The 25,126-nt window shown below is 39.6% G+C and overlaps 1 protein-coding gene across 5 annotated transcripts in view; it reads right to left on the reverse strand.

Annotated features, from left to right (window-relative positions):
- Nucleotides 1-14,713: 14,713 nt before the first annotated feature.
- Nucleotides 14,714-25,126, reverse strand: part of cdk14 (cyclin dependent kinase 14) — a 524,692-nt gene continuing 514,279 nt past the window's right edge. For all 5 annotated transcript variants that reach the window (XM_080210276.1, XM_080210285.1, XM_080210303.1 and 2 more), the window contains one exon: nt 14,714-18,388. The gene's annotated coding sequence lies outside the window, so the exon portion shown is untranslated. The remainder of the gene's footprint in view (nt 18,389-25,126) is intronic.

The raw sequence follows: 25,126 nt of genomic DNA on the forward strand, positions 1-25,126 counted from the left end.
CCACAATCTGTAATCTTATGGCCTACCATTACCATGAAATCAAGGATCCATTATGGTTCAATGAAGAATGCCTAAAAATGAATCTGGTCGACTTATATGTCAAACAGCAGAAACAGCATGTCACTGATAGAGCTAAGTGATTCACACCCAGCTGATCAGATCCAAACTCAATGCATTCCAGTCATGAACGGTGGTGGATAATTAAACAACTAGCAGGAGGGGGGTATCTCCACAAATATCTTCACCTTCAATGATGGTTGGCGGGGTGGGGTGGGGGGGTGGAATACCTTGCACATCAGTACAAAAGATAAGGCTGAAGCATTTTCAAATGTCTTCAGCCAGAAGTGCAAAGTATGAAGTGGATGATTCATCTCAGCCTCCTCCTGAGCTCCCCAGCATCATAGATGTCATTCTTCAGCCAATTCAATTTACTTCATGTGATGTCAGGAAACAACTGAAGGTTCTGGATACTACAAAGACTATAGGCCCTGACAACATTCCAGCAATTGTATTGATGACTTGTACTCCAACCAAGCTGGTCCAGTATAGCTATCACACTGATATCTACCCAGCAATGTGGAAAATTGCTGGAATATGTCCTGTCCCCTAAAAGCAGGACAGATCCAAACTGGCCGATTACTGTTCCATCAGTCTAGTCTCGATCAGCAAAGTGATGGAAGGTGTCATTAACAGTGCTATCAAGCAGTACATACTCAGTATTGACCTGACTCTCAATTTGGGCTCCAGCTGGGCTATTCAATTCCTGACCTCTTGTAGGCTTGGTCCAAACATGGACAAAAGAGCTGAACTCAAAATGTGAGGTGAAACTGTCTGCCTTTGACATCAGGGCAGCATTTGAAGGACTCTGGCAGCGGGGAGCCCAAGCAAAACTAGGAAATCAATGGGAATCAGAGAAAACTCTTCATTGGCTGGGGTCATACCTAGCACAAAGGAAGATGTGGTTGTTGTTGTTGGAGATCAATCATCTCAGTTCAGGACATCACTGCTGGAATGCCTCAGGCTCACCATCTTTGGGGGGCATGGTGGTACAGTGGGTTAGCATTGCTGTCTCAGAGCACCAAGGATCTGGATTCGATTCCCAGCTTGAGTCACTATGCAGAGTTTGCACATTCTCCCTGTGTTTGCATGGGTTTCCTCCCACAGTCCAAAGATGTGTATGTTAGGTGCATTGGCCATGCTAAATTCCCCCCCTGTGTACCTGGCACTGGAGTGTAATGACTAGGGGATTTTCACAGTAACTTCATTACAGTATGAATGTAAGCCTACTTGTGACCAATAAATAAACTTTGCTTTTCAACTGCTTCATCAATAACTTTCTCTTCATCATAAGGTCAGAAGTAGGAATGTTCACTAATAATTGTACAAAGTTCAACACCATTCACATATTCAGATACTGAAGCAGTCCATATCCATCTGCAGCACGAGCTGGATGATATACAGGCTTGGACTGATAAATGGGAAGTAACATTCAAGCAACACAAGTGCTAGGCAATACCAACTGCAACAAGAGAAAAACTAACCATCTGTCCATGAATTCACTGACATTACCATCACTGAATCTCCACTATCAACATCCTGGGGGTTGCCATTAATGCAATATGGAACTGAAACAGTGGTACAAATACTGTGGCTAAAGGAACAGGTCAGAGGCTGGAATTCTGCAACAAGTAATTTACTTCTTGACTCCATAAAGCTTGTCTTTCATCTGCAAGTTTCAAGTCAGGAGTGTGATGGAATACTCTCCACTTGCCTGGATGAGTGCAGCCTCAACAATACTCAAGAATCTCAACAACATCCGGGACAAAGTAGCCTGCTTGTTGGGCACCTCAACCACCACTTAAACATTCACTCCCTCCACCAGTGAAGCACAGTGGCATCAGTGTGTACCATTGGTGAGATGCACTGCAGCACCTTGCTCCTTCCTTCTCCATGCCATTATTATGACATTACACCTGTCTATTTGCAACATTGGTGTCACATTTGACTCTGGGATGAACTTCTGTCTTTACATTCATTCACTAGACAGCTTTGTTCCACTCTGTAACTTCACCTGCCTTAGCATGTGTGCCACTGAAACCTTTATTCATACCTTTATTACCTCTAAATCTGATTATTCCAATGGTCTCAAAGAACAACACAGCACAGGAAACAGGCCCTTCGGCCCAACGAGCCCGCACCGCCATTTAAACATTGTGTGAGTCCCCTCTCCACCCATGACCCTTGTTTATGCTTATGGCATTCCACATTGGAAACTAGATTGAGGGGAGACTAATTTAGGGACAATTTGTTACACCAATCAACCTAAGAACACATCTTTGTGCCTATTCAGTGCTAGATGATGGAAAAGCAGTCTGCTAATTTAGGACTAATTAGAGTAAAGGTACTCTTAAATAGTAGCAACCACAATATGATTGAATTTTACATCCAGTTTGAAAGGGAGAAGAGTGGGTCTGAGACTAGTATTATAAATTTAAATAAGGGCAACTGTGCAGACATGAAAGATGAGATAGCTGAAATTAACTGGGAGACTAGGCAACAGCATAAATCAATAGAGGAACAGTGGCAGACATTTATGGGGATATTTCAGAATATTCAGAGTAACTATTTCTATTATTAAAAAATCCAAGGGGAGGACCCACCATCCTTCGTTAAGTAAGAAGTTAAGGAAAGCATCAAACTTAAGAAAAAAGCATATAATTTCACAAAGATGAATGACAGGTCATATGACAGCTTAGAATGACTAAAAGGTTAATCAGGAGAAAGAAATTAGAGTATGAGAAGAAGAAGGCTGGAAATGTTAAAATCAATAGCAAGAGTTTGTACAGATTTTACAAAAGGAAAAGAGTAAGGAAAGTGAGTGTTGATCATCTAGACAGTGAGAATGGGAGTTAATAGTAGATAATAAGAAAATGGCAGATGAAATGAACAAATATTTTGTTTCTGTTTTCACAATAGAGGATACAAAAAACATTTCAGTAATAGTAACTCAAGAATTGGAGGGAGAGGGGAACTTGATGAAATTGCAATCATTAGGGCAGCAGTACTGAGCAAACTGGTGGAGCTATGGCTGACAAATCTCTGGGTCCTGATGGACTTCACCCTAAGGTCTTAAAAGCAGTGGCTAATTAGGTAGTAGATGCATCGGTATTAATTTTACAAAATTCAGTGGATTTTGAAAAGGTTCCATCAGATTGGGAAGTAGCAAATATATGCCCTCAATTCAAGAAGGGAGGAAGGCAGAAAACAGGAAACAATCGGCCAATTAACTTAACATCAGGCATGAGGAAGGTGCTAGAATCAATCATTAAGGTGGTTATAGCTGGGCACTTACAAAAACTCAAGGCAATTGAAAAGAGTCAACATGTTTTTGTGAACGGGAAATCGTGGTCAACCAATTTATTGGAGTCCTTTGAAGGAGTAACGTGCTGTGGAAAGAGGGAAACATTTGAAGTACTGTACTTGGATTTCCAGAAAGCATTTGATAAGGTGTCACATTAAAATTTATTGACAAAAATAAAAGCTCATGTTATTGGGAGCAACATATTAGCATGCATAGTAGAAAATAGAGTGTGCATAAATGGGTGATTTTCTGATGGTAGGATGTAACGAGTGGACTTCAACTTATTAAAATTTACATGAATGACTTAGATGAGGGGAGCAAAGGCATGGCAACTAAATTTGCAGATTACACAAAAATAGGTAGGAAAACATGTTGTGAAGAGGATATAAGACATTTGGGGATGGATATAAACAGGTTGAGTGAATGGGCAAAAAATTTGGCAGATGGAACATAATGTGAGGAAATGCAAAGTTGCTCACTTTAGCAGAAAGAGAAGAATATTATTTCAGTGGAGAATGATGGCAGAATTCTGAGGTGCAGAGTGATCTAAGTGTTCTAGCACGAGTAACAAAAAAAGTATGCAGGTACAAATATTTAAGAAAGCCAATTGAATGGTAACCTTTATTACAAGAAGAATTGAACATAAAAGTAAGGATGCTATGCTTCAGTTCTCCAGAACATTGGTGAGACACATCTCGAATACTATGTACAATTTTGATTATCTTACTTAAGGAAGAATAGATGTAGCTTAGAGATAGGTTAGAAGAGTTTACAGGATTGATACCTGGAATGAGTGGGTTGTCTTATGAGGATAGTTGGAACAGCTGGGCTTGTTTCCTGGAGTTCAGAAGAGGGATGACTCGATTGAAATAAATAAGATTCTGAATGATCCTGACAAGCCAGGACGAATGAGCCTTCTTGTAGGTGAGTCCAGAACTAGGGGCCATTGGTTTAAAATTAGGTGGCAGCCTTTTAGGACAGAGATAAGAAAAAACTATTCCATTACAGAGTTGTAAGACTTTGGAACTCTTCCACCTCAATAGGCGATGAGGGCAGAGTCATTGAAGATCTTTAAAGTGGAGGCAGATAGATTCTTTCAGGAAAAAGAATAAAAGTTTATCTGGAATAGATGGGAATGTGGAATTACAAACACAATCAGATCAGCTGCGATCTTATGAAGTGGCAGAGCAAACTTGAGGGGTTGAGTCGCCTACTTGTGCCCCTATTTCATTTGTATGGATTAGGCATGACAGTACTGGTATCTTCCAATGCCTCTCCCTCTCGCTATCTCATGTTGCTGCTTTAAGACGCTCCTTAAAACACACCAGTTTGACCAAGCTTTTGCTCAACTAATCTTTTATGTGTTTAAGTGTTATATGGTTATGATATTCTTATGAAGGACCTTGGGAAGTTTTATGACATTAAATGCTTTATATTTATATAAGTTGTTGTTGTAGATAACCATCTTCTGCCAGCAGTGCTGAGTGGATGTTTTATGGTAACCTTCACCTGAGGTCTCCGCCGTTGTTCCCTCCAAGGTGTGTAGGTGTATGGCAATGCAGCAATTGGGAATGTGCTGCCCAGCAGAGTAAATGAACTGGCACAGGCAGCAGCCCTTTTATCATGTATGCACGCACAGTTATATTAAGGGGACACCACAGTGCAATAATGGGTCGTTCACAGTTAAGGGATATTTGAAGGAATACGGTATCCATCGTTACAAAAGCCAGTCTTTGGTCAATTCAGTTCACTCCACATGACAAAGAAATAGCTGAGCAGTGTGGATATAATAAAGGTGATGCATCCTGACAACATCCTGGCTGTAGAACTACAGTCTTGTGCCCCAGAGCAGCTGTGACTCTTATCACAGAGTCACAGCTCTATGATTCCATGATCTCTTCCAGTAGAGTGATATCACTGGGATCTACCTGCCAAGGTTGGAAAATTCCGCAGGTATGCCCTGTCTACAAAAAGCAGAACAGATTCAGTCGGGACAATTACCACCCATCAACTTATTTTCAATCATAAGCGAAGAGATGGAAGGTGCTGACAGTGCCAATAAGTGGCACCTATTCACTAATAACCTGCTCATTGATGTTCAGTTTGGATTCCACCAACACCATTCTGATCCAGACCTCATTTCAGTTTTGATCTAAAAATGGAAAACACAACAGCTGGATTCCAGAGGTGTGAATGACAGGAAGTAACTAACCTGATTTTGCCTATATTACTACATCTTTGGAAGGTAGCTAACAAGGGATTGTATTATGTATTATCGTCCTTCCGTCTATGAGAGATGATGGAAATGCAGGTGAGAGGGGGTTTCATTTAGTGCAGCTTTGCTGATGGCTATGAAAATCAATTCTTGAGAGGCAGTTTCTACCACATGCGCTGCACATGAAACTGTCAGGTGACATTTTGGTTGTGGTTTCCAGAGTTAGCATCTGTTGCCCAGCTGCAGTAGTCACTGGTTGTCATGGTAGCACATGCCAGCCCGCAGGAGATACCACCATTTCCCTCTTCCGAGGCTAGTGGCTCCCAAATATGATAGTCAACGTTTAAGGGTCTCAAGGGTCCTCGAAGCAGAGCTTGTCTTATATAGCTACTGATAAATATATATCGTTCATGTTTTCTATGACTTTCCTAAAATTTCAAAGTAAATGAAGACAACTGGTCCCCTGATGAACAACTTTTCATGAAAGCCCCATTAACCTTTAGCCTTTTTGCTTAAATGAAATCTGGATACAATTTGAGCTGGAACCAACCTCTAAATTTTATGATTACAAAGCAATTGGAAAAACCATCTGAGTTTTTCTAGTAAAATTATCTTTTATTTATAATACAATTACACTGATTTTTTTTTCTGAAGACACGAGCATCAAACGGGGACTTACATTACTGTTACTTCAACACTAGTGACAATCCAGTTAAAATAATACTCACTGGTAAATCTAAGATCTAAAGTTCTGGGTCTCAGGCTGAGTCTGTTTTATGCACCATTTAAAATATTCTGACAATGCTGGAGATTCATACCATGCATACCAGTGATTTGTAATCAATTCCATGACTGAGTTATAGGAAAATCTTTGATGCAATTTCCTCAGATCAGACAGAGCAAACCTGCTGTTTGGCAATTTATCGAATTGGCCATGAGAAGGTGCTCTGAATCTCAACAGTGCAGAAACATAGCATCTTATCCATCGGTGAGATTCCGTTTATATGATGCTGGTTTTAATTTTAGATCTGGCAGACTGAGAATTAATTACAATGATGTAGAATGAGTTCTGAGATTGTAAACTCTCAGCTGCTGATGTTTGCAATGGTGAAATATTACACAATAGCTTCCTGAACAGGAAACATCGGGCACTTAAAAATCCAAAGGGCTTCCGAATGTAGTTTGTGTTAAAATGTGATTCACAATCTCCTAATTTTCCCATTACTTTAGATCTCCTACAATAAATGTCATTCCTTGGTCAACAAGGTGAGCAATTGATTTGGATTTGAGGCTCTAACTGGCCATAAGGTATGTTAGAATAGAAGGGTGAAGGATAATAGGAAGTAAATAGCCATCTGATTTTGCCTAACTGTGAGGAAGTGCCAATGTGTTTCTCAGTGTCTCCTAGGAACAACTTGTCCAGTTTCAGAACTTTGTGTGGAGAAACTGGCAAAATGGGTTTCACTATTCTGAAATATTACTAATATAACTGCATTAGGAACTAAGCTTTAAAACTACAAGAAAATGGTGATATTCTAAATCAGGGGGAGGCAATGGCACAGTAGACTAGAAATCCAGAGACCAGTGCATCCCTGGACTAGTAATCCAGAGACGCAGGGTAATGTTCTGGGGATCAGTGTTCAAATCCCACTACAGCAGATGGTGAAATTTGAATTCAGTAAAAATCTGGAATTAAAATCTAATGATGACCATAATGATTGTTGTAAAAACCCTTTTAGGTCACTAATGTTATTTAGGGAAAGAAATCTGCCATTCTTACCCGGTCTGGTTTACATGCAACGCCCCAACCACAGCAATGCGGTTGTCTCTTACACACACTCAGAATTGGGCCACTCACCCCATGAACAAACATGTATTAAAAAATTACATGAAATTTACACGCAATGAAGCTCGCCAGGCTGCCAGATTTCTGAGGTTTGCAGCTAACTCAGACTTCCCTGGAGTACAGGGTGCAACCAATTACACACTTGTGGTTTTGTGAGCTCCATGGCAGCAGTCCCTGATGTCCATTCACCTGAACTCTTGGCCCCAGACCAGGAACTACAACAGTCCTTGTTTACTGATGATAACACAGTCTCACTCACCACCCATCCCAAGAGTCTCTATGCAACTGTCCAATTGTGCAAGATGTTTCTCACCCCCAAGAGCCTCTATGCAACCCATCCTTTGATTCTTCTTGGGCCACATTTCCCGATATACACATATGTATTCCAGAGTCCTTGTGCACCCCTACCCATTCATACAGTTCAATTTCTCTTCCACGTCTGTTACAGTCTTCCATAAGAACATAAGAAATAAGAGCAGGAGTAGGCCATCTAGCCCTTCGAGCCTGCCCCGCCATTCAATAAGATCATGGCTGATCTGTCGTGGCTCAGTTCCACATTCCCGCCCTCTCCCCATAACCCTTAATCCCCTCTCTTATCAAAAACCCATCAACCCACGTCTTAAAAATATTTAGCGAGGCAGCCTCCACCACTTCAACGGGCAGAGAATTCCAGAGATTCACCACCCTTTGAGTGAAGAAGTTCCTCCTCAACTCCGTTCTAAACCGCCCCCCCTTTATCTTGAGGCTGTGTCCCCTAGTCCTATTATCCTTTCTGAGCGGGAAGAGTCTCTCCACCTCTTTCCTATCCATGTCAGGCTCCAACTTCCCCACACTCAGTCTCTCCTCTGCCTGCCATTGACCCCCCCGCCACCCTCCCCAACCCCACCATAGTCCATTGTCCCCCACATCTTCCATCCCCACATCTCTGTCATTTTCCCCCATTCCAATCACCATGCAGATCTCTGATTCGGTATGCAGCCCTATCTGAGACTTGCAGAATATACCCAGACTATGGAAGAACCCAGAGCCCCTCCAACCCTCTTGCCTCTGCACAATGTTGCACTTACCAAAGTCATGAATGAACATAGAACATAGAAAAACTACAGCACAAACAGGCCCTTCATCCCACAAGTTGCGCCGAACATAACTCTACCTACTAGGTTTACCTAAAACCCTCTATCTTACTAAGTCCCTTGTACTCATCTAGAAGACTCTTAAAAGACCCTATCGAATTTGCCTCCACCATCACCACCGGCACCCGATTCCACTCACCCACCACCCTCTGAGTGAAAAACTTACCCCTGACATCTCCTCTATACCTACTCCCCAGCACCCTAAACCTGTGTCCTGTTGTGGCAGCCATTTCAGTCCTGGGAAAAAGCCTCTGAGAATCCACCCGATCAATACCTCTCAACATCTTATACTCATCTATCAGGTCACCTCTCATCCTTCATCTCCCCAGGGAGAAAAGGCTGAGCTCTCTCAACCTATCATAAGGCATACCACCCAGTCCAGGCAACATCCTTGTAAATCTCCTCTGCACCCTTTCAATGGCTTTCACATCCTTTCTGTAATGAGGTGACCAGAACTGAGCACAGTACTCCAAGTGGGGTCTGACCAGGGTCTTATACAGTTGCAGCATTATCTCCTGACTCCTAAACTCAATTCCTCGATTGATGAAGGCCAGCACACCATATGCCTTCTTAACCGCATCCTCTACCTGCGAAGCCGATTTGAGAGTCATGTGAACCCGGACCTCATGATCCTTCTGACCTTCCACACTGCTAAGAGTCTTACCCTTAATAGTATATTCTTTCATCCCATTTGACCTGCCAAAATGAACCACCACACTTGTCCGGGTTGAAGTCCATCTGCCACTTCTCTGCCCAGTCTTGCATCCTATCTATGTCTCGTTGCAACTTCTGACATCCCTCTAAGCTATCCACAACACCTCCAAGCTTTGTGTTATTGGCAAACTTAGCAACTCATCCCTCCACTTCCTCGTCCAGGTCATTTATAAAAATCACAAACAGCAAGGGTCCCAGAACAGATCCCTGGGGCACTCCACTGGTGACCAACCTCCATGCAGAAAAAGACCAATCTACAACCACTCTTTGTCTTCTGTGGGCAAGCCAGTTCTGGATCCACAAAGCAATGTCCCCTTGGATCCCATGCCTCCTCACTTTCTCAATAAGCCTTGCATAGGGGATATTATCGAACACCTTGCTGAAGTCCATATAAACCAGATCTACTGCTCTTCCTTCATCAATGTGTTTAGTCACATCTTCAAAAAACTCAGCCAGGATCACAAGACATGATCTGTCTTTGACGAAGCCATGCTGACTATTTTTGATCATACTATACTTCTCCAAATGTTCATAAATCCTGTCTCTCAGGATCATCTCCATCAACTTACCAACCACTGAGATTAGACACACCGGTCAATAATTTCCTGGGCTATCTCTACTCCCTTTCTTGAAAAGGGGAACCACATCCGCAATCCTCCAGAACCTCTCCCATCTCCATCGATGATGCAAAGATCATCACCAGAGGCTCTGCGATCTCTTCCCTCACCTCCCACAGTAATCTGGGGTACATCCCATCCAGTCCCGGCAACTTATCTAGCTTGATGCTTTTTAAAAGCTTCAACATACCGTCTTTCTTAATGTCCACATACTCAAGCTTTTCAGTCCACCGCAAGTCTGCACTACAATCACCAAGATCCTTTTCCACTGTGAAAACTGAAGTATTCATTGAGCACCTCTACTATTTCTACCGGTTCTATATAAACTTTCCTGCCATCACATTTAATAGGTCTTATTCCTTCACATCTCATCCTTTTGCTCTTCGCATACTTGTTAAGGTCTTCCTTAATCTTACCTGCCAAGGCCTTCTCATGACCCCTTCTGGCTCTCCTAATTTCCTTCTTAAGTTCCTTCCTACAAGTCAAAGAACAAAAACAAAGAACAAAATCAGCCTGGGAAACAGGCCCTTGGGCCCAACGAGCCCACGCTGCCATCTCAACACCACCTCTCTACCCATGACCCCTATCTAATGTTTTATGGCCATCCAGATTGAGGGAAAACTGATTTAGGGACAATTTATTCCTGCCAATCAGCCTAACAGCACATCTTTGGGGTGTGGGAGGAACCGGAGCACCCGGAGAAAACCCACGCAAGCATGGGGAGAATGCGCAAACTCCCACAGACACCGGCCCAAATCCATGTGTCTGCACAGCAATCAGCGATAGTCACTGAGCTGTTGTCTTGCCCAGTATCTTGTCCAGTTTAGGCACACACTAATGACATGTAGCACTAGGCCAATCTCGAACAACCAAGAGCAGCCCCAGTATGACCCATCGCGTGTATGCCCCTCGTTGGACACGAGGTGGACCGACTTAAAACCTGTGAATGAAAAGAGAAAAACATTATTATCATACTATACCCATTTACATTTCTAGGGACACCCCAATGCTAATGACCCTTATTTAAAGGTTCTCCTATATCCACCCATCTCCAACTCAGTCATATACTCCTCTAGATCCCTAACATTACCTAGCTCCCTGAACCTTTTGTATGCTTTTCTTTTCTTTTTGACTAGATTCATTACAATTTTTGTGCATCATGGTTCCAGTAACCTACCAAAACTTCCCTGTCTCATCGGAACGTTGTCGTGCAGAACTCTAAACATTCCTTGAAAATCTGCCACAGTACTTCTGTACATTTCCCCGAGAAAACCTCCTTCCAATTTATGCCTCTAATTTCCTGCCTGATGGCTTCTTAATTCCCCTTACTCCAGATGAACACTTTCCTAGCTTGCCTGATCCTATCTCTCTCCAATGCTAGTGTAAAGGAGATAGAGTTATGATCACTATCCCCAAAATACTCTCCCACTGAGAGATCTGACACCTGTCCAGGTTCATTACCCAATACCAAATCAAGTATCTCCTCTTGTAGGCTTATCCACGTATTGTGTCAGGAAACCCTCCTTAACACACCTAGCAAACTCCTCCCCATCTAAACCCCTTACCTTAGGGAGAGTCCAATGGTTATTTGGGAAATTAAAGTCTCCCATCACAACAACTCTGTTATTATTACATCTTTCCAGGATCTGTTTCCCTATCTGCTCCTCAACATCCCTGTTACTATTGGGCGGCCTATAGAAAACACCCAGTAAAGTTATTGACCCCTTCCTGTTCCGAACTTCCACCCACAGAGACTCCGTATACAATCCCTCCACGGCATCCACCTTCTCTACAGCCATGACACTATTTCTGATCAGCAGCGCCACTCCCCCACCTCTTTTGCCTCCCTCCCTGTCCGTCCTGAAACATCTGAAACCCAGCACTTGAAGTATCCACTCCTGTCCCTGAGTCATCCAAGTCTCTGTAATGACCACCACATCATATTTCCAAGCAGCGAACCACGCTCTAAGCTGAAAGTGAGGGCAGACTGCTACATTTCACTTCTATCCAAAAGTGGTTTAGAACATTCTAATTTTCCACTGGCTTGGCATATGATTAAGAGGAATGTTTTTCCGGCAGGTAGCGTTCATGACAATTCATGACATGCGTGCAAACTGCATTCCCAACATAGATCAGTGGGAAATATGACCTGCCATCCGCCTGCCCTGAAGGTTGGTTGGGGGGTGGGAATTCTGATTTTTGCCCTCTGGATGTTCTACTACTTTTCGCTGGCAGGATCAGAAGTCCGCACCAATTAATTCTGTCTCTCCCCACAGATGCTGCCTGACTTGCTGAGAATTTCCAGCACTTTTTTTATTTCAATGTCGATACCCTTGATGGAATCCAAGCAGCACAATCTCAGCTGATTACATGGTTAGTTATACACTTGTTGAATTATTTAATTGTGTGCATTGCTTCCTGTTGCTCTTCTCAATGTTTCTCCTCGGCATTATTTTGTATAAAAATATTCTTCCCATCTCTGCATTCTGGACAGGACAATTTGATGCAGATGACTTCTAGACATGGTGATTTGAAATGTCAGTAATATTTAAGTTTTTAAAGTATATCCTTGAAGGCCTGTTGAACAGCACATCAAGTATCAAATACACACTTCCATGATAATGCCAACTATCTTATCAATAACAGACACCTTGCATATTGCGAGGCCACAGTAAATGCCCACATTTATGATCTAACCTCCTAGGCATAGTAAGTTTGCAAGAATAAGCTGCCAGCAGTGCTCAGGGATTACAAGTGGATTCTCCGATATGCTTTACTTTGTTCTGGTAATTGGAACCAGAATGGTAAAAACATACAAATCTTTTAAGACAGACATAACATACATTAGGTGAGCAAGACATTTTAGCAGAGGGACACAAAGTCTGACCTAAACCATGGTGAGAACAAATATATTTTGAATGTCAACCTTAATTACAGAGCTGATCTATGAAATGTAAGAGTGTTAGCTGTTTTCCACAGAATGGGCTTATACCCACTGAAGTTTTGAAGAATGAAATGATCCGAGTGAAACTAAGATCTTGAGGGGACTTAGAAGGTAGATAACGGAAGGATGTTTCTGCTTGTGGGGGAGACTAGAGCCAGGGGACACAATTGAAGAATATCCTTTTAAAACTGAGATCAGGAGAAATTCTCTTCAGAGGGTCATTCCCCAGTGGAAACTGGGTCTTTGAGTTTATTTGAGGCAGAGTTAGATGTTTGATATACACGGAAGTCAAGGATTACGGGAGCAGAAAAAGGAGTTGAGACACAATGAGACCAACCATGATCATATTGAACGGAGGAGCAGACCCGAAGGGCAGTATATCCTACTCCTAAAATCCTATGTTCCTATCTGGGGCTCCTATCTAGAAATTATAAGCAACCTTGGCCTAGAATGTTGCACGTCCATCATAGGACTGATGTAAGTCTACCAACGTCTTTAAAAATGTTCAAATAAAGCTCATTAGCATTTGCCCACATCACAGCAATCCAATTATGTCTCTGAAGCTCCAGAATGCAAGAAATTGTGGAAGGAGAAATATTTGTGTATGAAGATACTATTATTTATCTAATATAACTTCTTTTGTTTCACAGCCACTGACTGTTAACCCTGCGCCGCCCTCCCTCACACCGCCCCTTTCAGTTTTAATTTTCTTTTCCTGAAACACTGACATACAATTCCATGGCTATGTCTGTCCAACTTGTGTGAGATGAGACAATCAGTTAAGTTTATTTGTTAATGCCACAAGTAGGCTTACGTTAACACTGCAATGAAATTATGAAAATCCCCTTTTCCCCTTATTCTGGACACAGGTGACTGCGGTGACTAAAAACAAAAATGCTGGAAAAATCCCAGCAGATCTGACAGCATCTGTGGGGAGATTAAAGCCAGTGTTGAGTCCAGAAGTTCCTTCATCAGAGCTCTGATGAAGGGTCATCCAAACTCAAAACGTTTGCTCTATTCTCTCCCTACAGATGATGTCAGACCTGCTGAGATTTTCCAGCATCTGCAGTATTTTCCTTTGATCTTAGTGACTGCAGTGAGATCAGCTGAGTCAACAAACTCTCAGGGTCATCCTGGTCACTGTTGCTTAGTACCACAATAGGTCACAATGCAGTAGTTTTCTACATTTCACTCTCCCAGAAATACATCAGATTCCTCAGAGTCATAGAGGGTTACAGCCTTACTTTCAGCCCAACGTGCATGCCGCCTTTTTTCTTAAAACCCCTATGCTAATCCCAATTGCTTGCATTTGGCTCATATACCTCTATACCCTTCTTATCCATTTAACTGTCTAAATGTTTTTTAAAAGACAAAATTGTATCTGCCTCTACTACTACCTCTGGCAGCTTGTTCCAGACACTCTCCACCCTCTGTGAAAAAATGCCCCTCTAGATCTTTTTGTATCTCTCCCCTCTCACCTTAAACCTATGCACTCTAGTTTTAGACTCCCCTACCAGCTGATCTGTGCCCGTCATGATTTTATAGACCTCTAAGATCATCCCTCAGCCTTCTAAGCTTCAGAGAAAAAAAGTCCCAGTCTATCCAGCCTCTCTTTATAACTCAAACCATCATCAAGTCCTGGTAGCATCCTCTTTGAAAAAAAATCCTTAATGCAGTGTTTTCTCAAGTATTTTGTCATTTAATTTTACTTCATTATATTGAAACGAAAGAACAATGTGTAACTGTGATTATCGCATTAAGTCATGAACTATTAAATGGTAACACCACTTGTAATTTGGTCCTGGTACTACCTATTAGCATGTCTAAAATATGAGTTTAAAAATAAATTATACCAGCATATTCTCAAAATAAGTAGGCAGTAATTAATTCTCACTCATTCAACAGATGTATTATATTTTATTTTCATGTAACAAGAAACCAACAGTTACAGAAGGACATACGATTAATACATCTGTAATAATTCATTACATATAATTTGTAACAAACAATGCAACATTTATACTGTTACTACATTCTAGGCTTTTAATGTTTGTAATGCATGTATATTATTGTTTCTGTACCAAACAACAGCATGTCAAGGAGATGGATTTGAAGAGATGTATTGTACAAAAAAAATTGAAGCATAGTTGTACAGTTTCTTTGAACACATTATGAATGCATATTTGGAATTCTTGCCTTCACCTTGGTGCTCAAGGAATTTACAAGGCAGTACAGCATGAGCATACAATAATCTTCATGTAAATGTCTGTGGGGAGACATTCAAAACACAGTATGCAAAGTACCTCAGTTATTGCAATCACTGAACCATCATTTGATTTGAGAGGGGAACAGCTTATTTATTTTAACTCCTCTTTTGTAAAGATGTAGCAGGGAAGATACATTATATATTTCCTTTAAAAAAGGTTACAAAAAATAAATATTCACAGGACATTTTAGAAGGATAATCTATGAGACTGCACATTCCAAGATGCGGACACATGAAGTGAACAGATTAACTCTGATTATCAAACTGCACAGTGATTGTTTATGTTTTTCTGCATTCTTGCTATGTACCAAAGTTTAATCAGCCAAGAATTATTTATCAGTTTAAAAATATTCAAATAAAGCTCATTAGCATCTGCTGATTTGTCACACAAAAACTCAAAGAAAAATAAAATATTGTATGCTCAACATAGTATCACCGTGAAAGCACGTGAAAGATGAATATTTACAAAGAGAGATAATAAAGGTGTTCACTTCATAGTATATTTCCAAAGTTTCTAACTCCTAGAGTTTGCTTTCTTGTGCAAGTACTGACATAATTGAAGTACTCAGTGCACCATTAAATTCCTTTAAAATTCTAAACTGTATATTTCAGTGATTGTAAAGTCAGCATAACACAGTGCAACCTATTTTATAGAAAAATCAGACTGATAAATAAAAAGAGCACATTATAATCAAATATAACAACCACACTTATGAAGTAACTATGCTATTGTACAAGTCAAATTGCATTTTCTGTTAATTTTAATATTTTAATTTCATGACTCAATTTGCTATTGACATGATATCTCATACACATTGTAGGAAGGGGATCATATTACACACAAATACTGTAAACGGGCACTTCACCATTGTTAGAAGAAACATATCCATATTAACAAGCTTGATAAAAAAATTAAAACTCCTAAAAGATATTTTTCTTAAACTATCCTTCTTAATTTCCTTTTCAACATTTGTTTTAAAAGCCATTTGTGTGCTAATTTTTCAAGACCCTTATATGTGATTAATGGTATGGTTGCATCGATAAGATGTGCTTCTGAGATTTGCTTCTTCAAACAAGTGTTTTTTAAAAATTGATGCACCCAAAATAAAGCTGGAATCAAAGGAACAGTCAGAGTGAAAGTTATATACATATAGAACTTCTGAAATCAATTAATGGTTGGGAGGTGAAGCATAATTGTACGAATTGATGTCATGATCTTACACAGCGTAAAAAAACTGCAAATTTTTATTTTAACTTCCATGCCAATTTTTTATGCCAAATTTTAATAACCTAAATCTAAATTTTTGTGATTTTATGTCTTTAATTTCTCCCAGATATATAAAACAAATTGCATTAACAGTTGTTCTTTAATGTTAATAAGTCCTCAGTGACATTTACAATTTTGAAAGTTATCATTCATAATATTGAACATTAATGTATATTCTATTATGTCCGAGAGTATTCTAACAACCATGGGACTGTACAAATTAGAGAGAGTATGAATATTTTGCTGAGTAGCTCATGGAATATATCATGAAAGAAACAGAAATTACAAATAAGACTTCTTTGGTGTGGAACTAGACATTAATTGGAAAAAATGGGAATGTTCTGTAATATTGTTTGTTAAATTTTTAAAATGAAAATGACTTTAAGTCACTGTTTCTTAATTTTCAATCTTTCTCTCGTTTCCTATCGGACACTTTCTCAGTGGGATGATCAAAAATATTTTTAGTAGAATAATTTGCAACAGTTGACAACTTCTATATTTTTCCCCTTCCTTCTGATAAACAATGAACCACAATAGATGTGTATATGTTTAATGTACAATTTATATAATGCCTATACCGATTGCTTCCATTTTGTTGTAATGAGCGAGTCTTCAGGATATCAAGAGGTGTTCTTTTTTGGGTTTGGACACAATAGAAAAAAAGTAGGATTTTGTCAGAAGGTTTATATTGAAAAAATGTAACTGATATTGTATTGCAAAATTAGTTATATTTAACCCTTTCTGAAATAATTCCACAAAATAATTTGAAAGAAAATATGATTTTACAGAAAGAAAGTCATGACCGATAGTCTATGAATGATGAAAGAAAAACTGTCTACAGGAGCAGGCAATGGCAAGAGACATTATGAATAAAAATTAGGACAGCATTAAAAATGCTTGTTAAATACATGATTGTTTAGTATAACTGAAAATAACTTGTTTTAGGTAAAGCACTTTGCATGTGCAAAGATCATGCTTACAATTTCACTGTAAACAGAAAGGAGCAGAAATTTTACTGCAGCATTTAGGCTGGAGGTAAAAACCAAGCACTTTTTTTTAAAACGCATTTGTCTTTATGTTAGAATTAGGTCAGTGCTCTTGCTGGTACTGGACAAAATGAATGGTTCCAGGCCACAAGGTTAAAAGGACAGCAACAGTATTTGAAGAATCCAGTGGCTCCCGCTCAGTGTAGTGTGCAACCCCACAGGCTTTAACTCAATTTTTTGAATGAGTACCTTCCATTAGGTTGTCTTTAGCATGAACAGACATGCAGCAATAATGCTTTTTCAGGGTCTGAACTGACAAAGAATGGGGCATAAATCTAACCCCAGACTTCACAGGAACTAAAAAGATTCCATTATATACATGGTTTTTGTATTCTTCCAAAAAATCTAAGCAGGCGATCCTCATGGTAGTACAAACCATTTTAAACACTGCAGCTCACCCCATCAGCTGTGGATTTATCTATGTTCCTTGCAAGATCCCAGCTGGAGCACTGTCAGAAATGTTCACAGTGGTTCACTAGCTATTTTAGTTCAATTGTATACAAAGGTATGCTGATTTTTGTAAAACATATGCAATGTCTTTCATGCCACTGTTGATTGCTTTGTAATCCTGGCATCAGAGGATTTCCTGGCATGCCCGTGATAGTTTCAAAAATATCTTCAGAATTTCAATGTTGCCGGTGAAATCTGAATGAGCTTTACAAAAATGCTACCCAACTACAGAAAATCAAAAGACTGACAGACAAGAGCCTGTAAAGCAGCACAGATCACTTATCAGCAAAGTGGATCTCTAAACAAACTATTTAAAAAAAACAAGGTGGTTCTTGCATGCCATGGTTTAGCATTCAATATGTCAAATTCAGAGCACAAGCACAAATAAACCCACACAATGCTAAATGGCAAGAATTGTAGTAAAGACAGCAGTCATTTACTAACACGACTGTAACAAGAGAATAGGTTCTTGAATTCCTTTGCTTCTCTGTTTCTTTAGCTGCTCTTTGGAACTGGCGATGGAGTTAACCTTCAACAAAAAGAAGAAACAATCACATCACTGTTATTAAAATGAATCTCAGCTTTGCTTTTTACCAATTTCAAATCAACATGGTGTTGTGCATCTTGATGTTCTCTGACATGTAAGAAACTGACTAACAAGACTTCTAAAATAATATGCTTATGCACTGGACCACAAATTAATAAACATTCACAATGGGCACAAAATTGAAAGTGAAATTAATTCTGCCTATGTAACAAACTCCTAAAATAGGGGGCAGGATAATATTTTCTTCACATCTCCTAAAACGTTGCCATGGTCCAGCTCGGTAAAGAACTGTTGTACACGTCATACAATTACACCTGAAGTTAGAACGATATTGTACCAATGTATCTCAATGCATCTGCTGACTAGGAGTAGGGATATTTTACAAAACAAAGTCAAATAAGACCAACATACTACTTGAAAGTAAGGTTACTTTACATTTCATCCTGTATGGAAACATTTGGGGAAACATTTTGATCTCAATTAGCTGTGCTGATTTTCTAGCAGATTCAATTTGAAATATTTTCAGACAAGCATTTTATATGGATTCTTTAACAAACATACAACAATCATATCACTGTACATATAACAGACAGAGCACACTGGTACATTCAATACAACAGACACAACACACTGGTACATTCAATTTATACCAACGGAATTAATACTATTGCTTGGCTAATCTAGTTTACATTTCACAATTAGATATCATTTACTAATGTCCTAGATTTTCTTCACTCTTTCCATTTGAGACTATGAATATTTGCAAATGTAGTATTTCAAAGTTAATATTTACTAAACCCAAATAATTAATTTCCACAAAAGGAAATCTATAAATTACTGATTATTTCAATAATCGTTAATAATAGTGATTATGAGAATTATTAGGACATTGTAGCAAATCCACTCAAATAAAAGCTAAATTACACAAATCACAGAATGATTCGGTCTCAAATTAGCTGCTGTAAATGTTGGCGTACAAGTCATCTCCAATTTTTACAATGCTTTTTGGGGGCCGCAAAGGTTGACTCAAAGTCATATATTTGGAAACAAGCAGAATCACATGAAGGCCCACATGGGAGAACGTACCTGAAGCAGATGATCAGATGGTAATGAACATCCTAAAATCTCAGCAATGCAAAGACATACATCAAAGTTTGAACCCCAGATGGGTCAATACAGTCTGTTGTCTTAAGTGGCTATTATTGGATAACTCTGTAAACAGTTCGTACGTACCTTTTTGGTCTAATTCTTGGTGGTGGGTGCATGTCTGTTTTATATTATATTACCTTCACTCAGCTTTTTTCCTAAGTTAATGTTAAGATTTAAATAAAGATGACAACACAATGGATATTATACCCAAGGTAGGTCCTCGGACCACTAACGCACAGAATGGCTTCCCAGTTACTGGTATCTGTTTGGGTGACATTCCATGTTTGGTTGACATTTAGGTTTAGAATTAGGCATCTTAACCCCCTTCTCTAATAACATCAAAGTTCCTTTCCCTTGGTTGTGGTCAACCCTGGAGTAAATCCCAATGTGGATAAGCCATGCAAATACTCAGACTGGGTGACCCATGCCTGTGCATAATATATTGGCTGAGTATAAAATGTCAACCATCTAAATGAGTGATTGCCATTGTGAAATGTGGAAAAAACATATCAGAAATTCATACTAAATTAATGTGGCAGAGTTTATTGCATAAATTAATTGTACAAAGATATATGTAATCACAATAAAAGCATTTTAAAACCCATCAAATTTTTCTGCATCAGTTGCAAGGAGTTGATCAAATTGAATGCAACAGCCAAAGAATCACACTCTGGATTAGATGATTTCAGAATCATATTCCTCGCCATCCATTGAATTGGATATTCTACAAATTTTGAATGATCTGATAACAGTTTGTGCGCTAATGACATGCTGTGCTTTGAGGACAAAACTTCACAAAACATGAAGCTGCACAGCATGATGTTTCTACTCTTTCTGAAGGTTTTGCTCTCTGTCAACCATTCACCTATTTCATTCAGCATGAACATGCCCACGTCCAAAGGTTGAACAATGGACGTTAGACCCCTTGAAGTATAACTACAGTTTGGGTATTGTTTCTTTCCAGGTGCCTCTTGATCTCATTGGTTAAAATGGAACATGTCCCACACTAATACGCTGCACTTTTTACACAAGCTGCATTTGACACATTCTTGATCCATAACTATATTCCATCCTCAACCATCGTCATGAACATGCACAAAGGTTCCTGCATGGAACTTGATTTTTGGCACCGCTTTACATTTGAAAATTACCATTGGCTTTAATTTCCTTCCATTGACCAAGCAGACTACTACCATCGTGAATCTTGGTTTCTCATGTCCTATAGTTTTCACTAGACTGTTTTTGAATGATTCTACACCACAGAGCATATCAAAGTTCATGGACATCTCATCCATATTGCCGAAGTGGTATAAGAGGTACTCATGTTTTTTCCACTGACTATGATGAATTGTTGCCAAATAGATCAGTTTTCTGTGAGATATTTTAGTAGTCTCTGAATGATTCTGATTTTCTGCCACAATATGAGGCATGTTTCTTCCACCTGTTGCTTTTAAATTTTTACCAGATTCCAGGTTTGATTTGGCCCACTTAACTGCCTATATATACACATTTAATTTCTGGTGATCATTTTCAATGTTTCTCAAGATTAGACCAGTGGCTGGTCCCTGTTCTCAAAGCACGTTTGGGCTTGGGTGTCTTACTAAGGGTTGGATTGCTTGTTCTTCCATTTTCACACCAGTTCTTCACTAACACTGAATTCCTTCATGGCAACACAATTATTTGAAAAGTTAGCAAACGTTACAATTTTCAGCTCGAGAACAGCTTCACACCAAATTAATTTTTTTTGAAAGATTCATTTTGTTGTTTGCTTCAAGGGGTCTGCTCTGTGTGGGCACATCCAAAGCTCCCGCACATCTTCGCAACATAGCCATTCTCACCTACTCAAAACCTTGTGCCCAGTTTTAAGGCACTTCAGTGCTGAAAAATTGAGGCTGACTACGGATACCAGTATGGCATGCCGTGACTGAAAAAGGGTGCTGACTTGTACGCTGTATGTACAAAGTCATGATTTTGTGGGACTTAAAAAAAAAATCAGGTTGTCTTATACACCAGATCGACTTGTATGCCACTATTTATATGTCATCATAAAACCAGCCTGAAAGTACAGGCCATAGTCACATATCTATTTAGCCTGGAACTACGGTCCACTAATCACAAACCTATTCTGCCTGAAACTGCTGCTGTTGTTACCTATACTTTATAACATTTGTATTCAGCTGTTATCCTATTGCAGCTCGACAAGCACCAAGTGCTAAATAATTAATTGGCCTATCAGTACCCATAATGCATTCCCAACCTGACCTACATGCACTTTGAACTAAATATTTTTTGTCTCCTTTTTTCTTAGAACCAGCTGACAGCACCACATGATGGAAAAGATGAAAAATTAAAACGAGCGCTCCTGTAGGGTAGGTGAGTGACCTGTGGGAGAAAACTCAGCCGGAGAAGATTTTCGCACCTAGCATCAGACAGCTACAAATTGATTAGTTAGTCTGAGGAACTGCCACCAACCAGGCTCGAGAGACTAATTAAAGAGAGTACTGCCTGCACAGGCACCCCATTGACACTAAATTTGCTCAGCTGGGGCCATAAGGGAGGCTGCATTATCTCTACAGCTGTGGTTTCACTTGCCTGACTTACATTATAGATAGGAGATGAGTGCTGCTGTCTTCCTTCCCCCTAAAAAAATGTATTAAATTATAAATATCCTTGTCGATGCTTTTGCACAAGTGATCCAGGTTAGCTAAATATGTAAAAAGTTAATCGGCTGACAGGTGTCAAAGTCAAATGATAATCTATCATTCAAACAGATTATCAGATTGAACAAAATTATATGGTGCAAATTTTAAACTCAATTCCAATGTGACATGCCTAAACGCGAACAAAACAGGTAGCCATTCACAATTATGGAGGGAGGCTCTGGAAACACATACGATTATGGATGTTGTAGGGTTGAACAAATAAACAGACAAGCATACGCCATATAAATCATATCTTCTAATCTTTGTGGAATATTTGGCAACACGTATTTACGTATTATTGTGCACTGTACCTTTGACAACAGAATAAAATAAAGATGTGCATTTTTGGCCTAAAGCTTTCAGAGTCAATTGCTGTACATATTCTTATTACATCAATCTGCTCCCTTTCTACAGGAAAGGAAGTGCAATGATCTACAAGGAGAAAAAAAGTAAACAAATTGCATCAACAATTACTACTGATGTTGAAATTAGACACCCTCACATGTGTACATATTTAGGAAGATCTTACTGAGGTTGAGGAGGGGGGCAAGACACTGAGCAGTAGTGAGGAAGTAGGTTAATGAATGATCAGCAAGTAATCAATACCATTTAAAATTGCTCTTATTGACCTATACTCAAATGCTTACCTTAGTGAGCAAAGTGAGAAAATATGGCCTACACTGATTATAACTTGTCTTCATGCACAATAATAAAATGTATACCAAGATGGATAAACTGCAATTTCTCATTAAGCACGTGGAGACACCAATGGCAAACTCAGTTGCATACGTCATAATTTCTCAGAAGTGTTCCTGTTGTTGCTCTCAAGGCTTTGAAATCCTATCAAGCATGGCCAGTATCAATCCAGAAAGAATATTCATCCCATGGATATACAATGTTCTGTGCTTGTACACAATGTTTTAAAAATTTGTTTATGGGATGTGGGCTGGCTAATTGGGCCAGTATTTATTGTCCTTCCCTAAGGGAAACCCTAAGAATCAGCCACATTGCTGTGGATCTGGAGTCACATGTAAGCCAGATCAGGTAAGGATGACAGATTTCCTTCCCTGAAAGACATTTGTGAACCAAATGTGTTTTTAACATCAATTGACAATGATTTCACAGTCATTGGTAGGCTTTTAATTCCAGATTTTAATTGATTTCAAATTTCACCATCTGCCATGGTGGTATTTGGAACCCAGTCCCCAGAGCATTACCCTGGGTCTCTGGATTACGAGTCCATGATAATATCACTATGCCATTGGCTCCAACATCTGTAGATGCTGGAAGAAATTCTGCAATGACAGTATAACGGACTAGTTGGTTGCCCTTTATATCCTTGACAGGATATAGATAACAGTGGATGCATGAATTGAAAATGAAGGATCCACAGCAAGACCAGTAAAGGGGGCATGTGACATTGATACAGGTTAACTGGTATATTCTCTACAACTGGTTAAGTAGTCATGCATTTGCCAAATTACTGCTCCTTCAACTCGAGGATAAAGATGGAGAAGGCCACAGCGCGAAAGGCTAAATGCATTGACAATACAGTGAACACAGCAGCAAGCTGAGAAATTGAACCTGATAAACCTGGCAAGTTGTGGGTTAGTGCAAAAAAATAGAAACAAGCATGAATGTTGCCAAATTGGCATAAAAATTCAACTGATTCACTAATGTCCTCAGGGAAGAAAACCTGTTTCTCTTTCAAGTAACTCTAGTCCAGCACAAAGTAATTGGCTCTTACTGTCCTGGCAGCAACAAGACCAATAAATACTATCAATGCTCCCACATCTCAAGAACAAATTAACCAATACATAAACTAAAATGTTTTCATTCAGTGTATCTTGGAAACTGTTAATACTTTCATTCTACAGGGCAGCAGCATACATTTACAAACAGAGGTAGCAGTGGGGGAGGAAAGGAGACAGGAATACTAATGCAATACCAAACCTTGGACAGAGATTAAGAGGGATGACTGAAAGCTTGATCAAAAGTTGGTTCTTTGTGCTGCTTCTTGAATAGTCGAGACAGCAAGGACCAGTGGAAATATTTAGTGATGGAATTTCCAGCATCAAGTCTGAGGAATTGCAGAATTGTTATGGTGCAGGAGGATGCCATTTGGCCCATCGTTTCTACACTGGCTCTCTAAATGAGCATCATGTGCCATTCTCCTGGCTTTTCCCTGTATCCCTGCACAAATCATCTAATGCCCTCTTGAAAGTCTCAATTGAAGCTGCGTCCACCACATCTCCAGACAGTGCATCCCAAACCACTCAGTGCATGAAAATGTTTCTTTTCACAACACAATTGCCCCTCTCACAAGTCACTTTAAATCTGAACTCCCTCATTCTTGATACTTCTGCGAGCAGGAACAGTTTCTCCCTATCTACTCTGTCCAGCCTCCTCATGATTTTGACAATCTCTTTCAAATCTCCTCCTAGCCTTTGCCTTTCGAAGGAGAACAGTTCCACCTTCTCCAATCTATCCTCATAACTGAAGCTTCTCATCCCTTAGGTCCATTCTTGTAAACCTCTTCTGCACTGTCTCTAACGTGTTCACATCCTTCCTATAGTGTGGTGCTCAGAACTGTTCACAATACTCCAGCCTAGTTCTAAGTAGTGTCTGGTATAAGTTCACCATAACCTCCTTGCTTTTGTACTCAATGCCCATATTAATAAAGCCTAGAATGTTACATGATTTATTAACTGATGTCTCCAGCCTGTCCTACCATCTTCAATGAAAAATGCACATACACCCAAATTCCTCTGCTCCTTTACCCCTTTAAGAATTTTAGCCCTGATTTTATGTTGTCTTATTTTGCATTGAGGCTCTAGATTTTGCCACCAATGGTATGACAAAGGAAGGA

The sequence above is a fragment of the Carcharhinus amblyrhynchos genome, chromosome 2 (assembly GCF_965287045.1).
Source record: "Carcharhinus amblyrhynchos chromosome 2, sCarAmb.v2.hapA, whole genome shotgun sequence".
NCBI lineage: Eukaryota > Metazoa > Chordata > Chondrichthyes > Carcharhiniformes > Carcharhinidae > Carcharhinus > Carcharhinus amblyrhynchos.